Here is an 8331-nt window from a genome sequence, read left to right as displayed (position 1 = left end):
TCATGTTGAAAATAGCAGCAGGCTGCCACATAATATCCGTTGACTGGAATGCCTTGCGCGCTGCCATACCGTGGAGAAGCGGACGAGTGGTGAAATTCGTTCCAACATACCTACATCGCACCGGATGTAACTTCCATTTAATTTAATTTTCCTCCCGGTTTTGAAGTGCTCGAGTTTTGCCGTCGTTATACCTTCATATATGGATGGAGTTTCGATCGGCTTCAGCTTATCGTAGATGGGGGAGTGCACAATGTTGCTCACTTTGTAACCATTCTGGATGAGTAGAGCCGAGATTGCTCTTTTGCTTCAGTAGCGAAAGAGTTGGAGCATAGCGTGAGCGGCAATGAAAAAAATAAATGCCAATGTGATGATAACTGTCAGAAAACTTTCTCCCATTCTCATGATAGTTCTGTGCACTATCGTTTCAATTTACGTATCCAAGAACTTGACTGTATAAGTGCATGGCTATTCGTGAGAAAGAATTATGAGCTCAACTTAAGCAGTTCATTTTTAATATTGTTCAAAGGGAAACCATTATACTAATATGGAGTGCAAAAAAGATGTAGGTCAAAAGTGCATACCAATGATCTTTGATAAATCGTGATATTCAACGCGAAACATGTTGATATACAAGCTCAGCTTAGCTCATGTCAAGGGCCGAAAACCTCATTAATAAAGACAATAAAAAAAAAGCTTAGCTCATTAGTCTATAATTTCGTTGTAGTACTTGAAATGATTCAAAGGTTTCGGATTGATCATCGAAGATTTTAAAATATGTAGAGGAGACCAGGGATGGTTGGCCGAAGGGGGAGGTTATGCGAGTGGCTCTTGTTAAAAGGCTTTAAATGCTCTCTTCAGATATACAGCTGACCTATGCGCACAAGAAGCAACTGGCTTCAGTTTTCTTGGATATTAAGGGCGCTTTTGATTCTGTTTCCATAGAAGTACTGTCGGAAAATCTGCACAGTAGTGGATTACCCGTTATTTTGAATAATTTCTTGTACAATTTGTTGTCAGTAAAACACATGAACTTTACTCTCGGCACTCTGACAACTTCCAGAAATAGCTACATGGGCCTTCCTCAAGGTTCATGTTTAAGCCCCTTGCTTTACAATTTCTATGTTAAAGATATTGACAATTGTTTGGAAAGAAAATGCATGCTTAGACAACTTGCAGATGATGCCGTGATCTCCCTAAGAGGTTCATGTGCAAATGTCCTGCAAAGACCATTGCAAAATTCCCTAAATAACCTGACTGTTTGGGCCAGACATTTAGGGATCGAGTTCTCTCCGCAAAAAACTCAATTGGTAGTGTTTACTAAGAAGCGGTACCCAGCTCAACTGAAACTAAAGCTGTTGAAAGATGACATAAACCAATCTTTATCTTCTAAATACCTTGGGGTCACATTTGATTCCAAATGTACCTGGAAAACCCATATTGATTATTTGTTAGAGAAATGCCGAAAAAGGATCCATTTTCTCCGTTCTATCTCCGGAACTTGGTGGGGCGCTCACCCGGAAGACCTCATCAAACTATATAAAACGACTATTCTCTCTGTTTTAGAGTATGGCTCTTTCTGCTTCCTCTCAGCAGCTGAGTGCCACCTGATCAAATTGGAACGAATTCAGTATCGTTGTTTGCGTATTGCTCTTGGCTGTATGCATTCAACGCATAACATGAGCCTGGAGGTGCTTGCTGGAGTCACTCCTTTAAAGCACCGTTACTGGGAGCTCTCACTTAGAATATTGATCAAATGTGGAACAAGTAACACACTTGTATTAGAAAACTTCGATAATATGCTTGAACTGGCTCATCGTTCAAGATACCTGCGAGTCTATCTCAACTACATATCGTCAGATCTCTGTCTTCCATGTTATAATCCACCTCGAGTTCACTTCGTCAACGACAGTTCCTCAATTGAATACGATCTGTCCATGAAACACGCTATTCAAGGAATACCAGATCATCTTCGACAAATATCTATCCCTTCCATTTTTCTGAAAAATATGAACATGTCAATTGCAATAACAGATATTTCACTGATGGTTCTCGCATTAACGGATCCACTGGCTTCGGTGTTTTCAACGTAAATTCAACCACCTTCCGAAAACTTCAAGAACCGTGTTCGGTTTATGTTGCTGAGCTGGCAGCAATTAATTTCGCTTTGGGGATAATTTCCGATCAGCCCGTAGACCATTATTTCATCTTCTCGGATAGTCTTAGTTCTATCGAGGCACTCCGGTCGATGAAACCTGTTAAGCACGCATCTTACTTTCTTACAACTGTAAGAGAGCAGATGCGTGATTTGGTCGAAAGATCATTCAAGATTACCTTTGTATGGGTCCCATCCCATTGCCTAATCTATGGCAATGAGAAGGCGAACTCGCTAGCAAAGGTGGGCGCACAGGAAGGTGAAGTTTATGATAGACAAATCTCCAACAACGAGTTTTTCCCATTAGTCCGTCAGAGTACTCTTCAAAATTGGCAAATGATTTGGTCACACAATGAACTTGGACGGTGGCTATTTTCCATAGTTCCTAAAGTTTCTGCGCGAGCGTGGTTCAGAGGTGAGGACTTAAGCCGAGGCTTCATTCGCACGATGTCGAGGCTTATGTCCAATCACTATTCACTAAACGCACATCTCTATAGAATTAACCTGGTCGATATAGCAATCTATGTAGGTGTGGAGCCGGTTACGATGACATCGATCACGTAGTTTGGTATTGTACGGAAAATGGCGCCTCAAGAGAGCAATTATTGGATAACCTTGTGGCCCGAGGTAAACAACCCTTCAGGGAAGTTCGAGGTGTTTTGGGAGATCGCGATGTGGTTTATTTGCAGGCCATCTATGCCTTTCTTTGCTCGTCTGACATCAAAGTCTAATACTTCAATTTTTTCTTTCTCAGTTTGTTTTTCTTGTCTCTGTCTTATTGTTCCGTGTACCATGAAGCTCTGGCCATACGGAAGATGCTCCCTGAAGAACCAAAACCCGAGCACGACGCTACGCCAAACCAGACATGACGTTAAATACCCGGATGAGCAGCTGAAATACCTCAAACCTAAATCCCAACCCCGTCCATCACCAAATTACGCAATCTAACCTTGAGTCGCCACGAGTATCTTGGTCTTTGTCCCTTTCCCTTACTAACTGTTGATAATAAGATGATATCGATTGTAAATATCATTAATAGTCTCGGCTCCGTTAAGTGTTATACACGCCTGAGCCTGTCAAATAAATACAATAGATAAAAAAAAGGCTTTAAGGAAGCTTTCCACCTTCCACATTCGGTAATGGCGGCTTGTCAGTGTATAAAAAACAATCGGTCACTGTACTTTTTAACACTAGCTGGAGGAAAACTCACTAGCGAAAAGGCCTTTTTCTCCTTCCCCTCACCCAGGAATGCCGAGCGTGGAAAGCTGGATGGTGATTTTATTGGGGTATTAGGACGTCCATGTACAGATGCAATTTTTTGTATTTTTGTGTTTTTATTTGCACAGGAGCACGTTTTTTGGTATTTAGACTCTAGTGAATAAATTAAAGTTATGGTAAAATCATATTTGTAACACAAATCAATATTCCGATCCAATTTCCAAAAACATGGGACGCTGGAAAGGGTATGCAAAATCCTACAAAACGGTATAAATGTTTGCAGGGTAACCCCACTTTTGTGTTTGTAAATTGCGATTGTACTCAAAAATATCCAGAAAGGTAGGTTGGCCGAATTTTGTTTGGGCTGTTTGGCTTATATATTTCCGAAAATAAAGCAATTTTCGAGGGTTTCATTGGCTGTAACAGGAGGTATATCCATTGTGCTACTTCGCTGTGGAAACTGAACTTCCGGAGGAATTCCCGGAGGAACTTCCGGAGGAATTCCCGGAGAAACTTGCGGAGGAATTCCCGGAGGAACTTCCGGAGGAATTCCCGGAGAAACTTCCGGAGGAATTCCCGGAGGAACTTCCGGAGGAATTCCCGGAAGAAACTTCCGGAGAAATTCCCGGAGGAACTTCCGGAGGAATTCCCGGAGGAACTTCCGGAGGAATTCCCGGAGGAACTTCCGGAGGAATTCCCGGAGGAACTTCCGGAGGAATTCCCGGAGGAACTTCCGGAGGAATTCTGGAGGAACTTCAGAGGAATTCCGGAGGAACTTCCGGAGGAATTCCCGGAGGAACTTCCGGAGGAATTCCGGAGGAACTTCCGGAGGAATTCCGGAGGAACTTCCGGAGGAATTCCCGGAGGAACTTCGGAGGAATTCCCGGAGGAATTCGGAGGAATTCGGAGGAACTTCGGAGGAATTCCCGGAGGAACTTCGGAGGAACTTCGGAGGAATTCCGGAGGAATTCGGAGGAATTCGGAGGAATTCGGAGGAATTCGGAGGAACTTCGGAGGAATTCCGGAGGAACTTCCGGAGGAATTCCGGAGGAACTTCGGAGGAATTCCGGAGGAACTTCCGGAGGAATTCCGGAGGAACTTCAGGAGGAATTCCGGAGGAACTTCAGGAGGAATTCCGGAGGAACTTCCGGAGGAATTCCCGGAGGAACTTCGGAGGAATTCCGGAGGAACTTCCGGAGGAATTCCGGAGGAACTTCCGGAGGAATTCCTGGAGGAACGTATGGAGGAACTTCCGGAGGAACTTCCGGAGGAATTCCGGAGGAACTTCGGAGGAACTTCCGGAGGAATTCCGGAGGAACTTCCGGAGGAATTCCCGGAGGAACTTCCGGAGGAATTCCCGGAGGAACTTCGGAGGAATTCCCGGAGGAACTTCGGAGGAATTCCCGGAGGAACTTCCGGAGGAATTCCCGGAGGAACTTCGGAGGAATTCGGAGGAACTTCCGGAGGAATTCCCGGAGGAACTTCCGGAGGAATTCGGAGGAACTTCGGAGGAATTCCCGGAGGAACTTCCGGAGGAATTCCGGAGGAACTTCCGGAGGAATTCAGGAGGAACTTCCGGAGGAATTCCCGGAGGAACTTCCGGAGGAATTCCCGGAGGAACTTCGGAGGAATTCCGGAGGAACTTCCGGAGGAATTCCCGGAGAAACTTCCGGAGGAATTCCGGAGAAACTTCCGGAGGAATTCCCATAGGAACTTCCGGAGGATTTCGGAGGAACTTCGGAGGAATTTCCGGAGGAACTTCGGAGGAATTCGGAGGAACTTCCGGAGAAATTCCGGAGGAACTTCCGGAGGAATTCCCGGAGGAACTTCGGAGGAATTCCCGGAGGAACTTCCGGAGGAATTCCCGGAGGAACTTCCGGAGGAATTCGGAGGAACTTCCGGAGGAATTCGGAGGAACTTCCGGAGGAATTCCCGGAGGAACTTCCGGAGGAATTCGGAGGAACTTCGGAGGAATTCCAGGAGGAACTTCCGGAGGAATTCCCGGAGGAACTTCCGGAGGAATTCCCGGAGGAACTTCCGGAGGAATTCCCGGAGGAACTTCCGGAGGAATTCCCGGAGGAACTTCCGAAGGAATTCCCGGAGGAACTTCCGGAGGAATTCCCGGAGGATCTTCCGAAGGAATTCCCGGAGAAATTCCCGGAGGAACTTCCGGAGGAATTCCCGGAGGAACTCCCGGAGGAACTTCCGGAGGAATTCCCGGAGGAACTTCCGGAGGAATTCCCGGAGGAACTTCCGGAGGAATTCCCGGAGGAACTTCCGGAGGAATTCCCGGAGGAACTTCCGGAGGAATTCCCGGGGGAACTTCCGGAGCAATTCCCGGAGGAACTTCCGGAGGAATTCCCGGAGGAACTTCCGGAGGAATTCCCGGAGGAACTTCCGGAGGAATTCCCGGAGGAACTTACGGGGGTATTCCCCGGGGAACCACCGGAGGAATCTTCGGAGGAAATTCCGGAGGAATTCCCGGAGGAACTTCCGGAGGAATTCGGAGGAACTTCCGGAGGAATTCGGAGGAACTTCCGGAGGAACTTCCGGAGGAATTCCGGAGGAACTTCCGGAGGAATTCCCGGAGGAACTTCCGGAGGAATTCGGAGGAACTTCGGAGGAATTCCGGAGGAACTTCCGGAGGAATTCCGGAGGAACTTCCGGAGGAATTCGGAGGAACTTCGGAGGAATTCCGGAGGAACTTCCGGAGGAATTCCGGAGGAACTTCCGGAGGAATTCGGAGGAACTTCGGAGGAATTCTGGAGGAATTCGGAGGAACTTCAGAGGAATTCCCAGAGGAACTTCAGAGGAATTCCCGGAGGAACTTCCGGAGGAATTCCGGAGGAACTTCGGAGGAATTCCCGGAGGAACTTCCGGAGGAATTCCCAGAGGAACTTCCGGAGGAATTCCGGAGGAACTTCCAGGGGAATTCCCGGAGGAACTTCCAGGAATTCGGAGGAACTTCAGGGAATTCGGAGGAACTTCCAGGAATTCGGAGGAACTTCGGAGGAACTTCCGGGGGAACTTCTGGAGGAATTCCCGGGGAAACTTCCGGAGGAATTCCCGGGGGAACTTCCGGAGGAATTCCCGGGGGAACTTCCGGAGGAATTCCCGGGGGAACTTCCGGAGGAATTCCCGGAGGAACTTCCGGAGGAATTCCCGGAGGAACTTCCGGAGGAATTCCCGGAGGAACTTCCGGAGGAATTCCCGGAGGAACTTACTTTATTTGTCTTCTTCGTCTTATTAATCTTATTGGTCTTATTTGTATTATTTGTCTCATTTGTCTGATTTGTCTTGTTTGTCTAATTTACACCAACACTACTGTTTTGCCCAAATGCTTTAAAAAGCTTTTATGGAAACCCTGGACAGAAATCCTCTCACGATATTTTCTAAAGTTGTTCTAGAAACGGCTAATGTTTTCATTTATCAAAACTAGCTGGAGTTTGTTTATTTTGATCTCCTCATTGCGTGTTTGGCCGGCGCTGCCGCTGTTCTCTCGCCGAACCACTACATGAGTGATAAAATGTTTCCTCATCGTTGCCATTTTCGTTTGATCTCCGTTTACGGTAAATTCGAAACCAATTGTATAATGATTAAATAATTTTGACAGCGTCATTCTGGCGGGCTGAAATGGGCATTTTTTTCTCGCAGTGAGTGCTGCCACGTGCTTTTTTAACGAAAAACCCTTTCCTCAGATCTTAAGGTGGCCAAGACCGGTACACTTACCCTAATTCATTTGATGTGTTTCACTTAATTTGACAAATTCGGCAAACCTACCCCAGCCCTGCTATTTGTTTATAACTTTTTCCTCAATGTGTTTCATCGATGGAAATATGTCACAAATGTGCCCAAGACTGAAAACCGTTTTTCGAAAAGTCTATCCGGAAGTTCTTTCCGGAATTCTTTCGTAAGATCCTTACGGAATTCCTTCGGATATTCCTTTCGGAATTCCTTCCGAAGTTCTTTCCGGAAATCATTCGGAGGTTTCTTCCAGAAGTTTCTTCCGGCATTCCTTTAGACGTTCCTTCTAGTTTCCCTTCGAAATTTCCTTCTGGAATGCCTTCGGAAGTTCCTTCCAACCAGGAAGAACACATGTTGTAAACAAGTTTCTATTAATGATATGGAACTGTCGTGTCCTGTTTCTTTAACTAGCGCCGTTTTTAATTTTAATTACACTTTTCCGATCATCCTGCATACACTATCGTCTGGTCTGATTTGCTGTCTGTTGCCAACTGACTCAAGCAGTTCCCCAAGCTTCTCACTCTCCGTCTCCGGGTGAGTTAATATTGCGAGAAAAGAGAAAAATTCTAATTTTGCGAAGCAAAGAAGAAGAAGCAGACTGAGTGTCGGAAACTTCAAAATGGCATGCACTGTACGAAAAGTGTTGATATTTTTTGATATTAAGAATATTCGAGAAATCTAAAATGTTTCTAAATCACATAAATATATGACAAAATGCCTTCAAAGTATCATAAAACTTGTTTAAAAAATATAGCGGCATGTAACACTTGTTTAAAGTTGCATATTCCCGTTAATTTCAATAATCAACATTCACACCGAAAAAAGAAACCAAAAATTTTTACCGTGCAACAAGTGATTTGACATTTGCGGAACAGCTTTACGACAGTCGACCGTCGGACCCCGGTTCGAATTTTTCAATCTTCTCGCAATATTTGACCACCAAACTGTTTCAGGGGTTGGAACGGAAATAAAGAATAACAAGTGAAAATGGATAATATTTACTTGATATCAGAACTCTACAGCAACCAAATTCAGTCATATATCAACTTAACAGTCAACAATCGATATGAGTTGTGCTGCTTGGAGAGAATGCCATCGGCAGTTCCTTCCGCAGTGTCTTCGGAAGTTCCTTCAGAAATTGCTTCCGGAATTTATTCTGCAGTTTTTTTCGGAATTTCTTCAGAAGCTTATTCGTGAATTCCTCCGGAAGTTCCTTC

Source organism: Armigeres subalbatus, chromosome 2 (assembly GCF_024139115.2).
Source record: "Armigeres subalbatus isolate Guangzhou_Male chromosome 2, GZ_Asu_2, whole genome shotgun sequence".
Taxonomy (NCBI): Eukaryota; Metazoa; Arthropoda; class Insecta; order Diptera; family Culicidae; genus Armigeres; species Armigeres subalbatus.
This window is presented reverse-complemented; position numbering follows the sequence as displayed.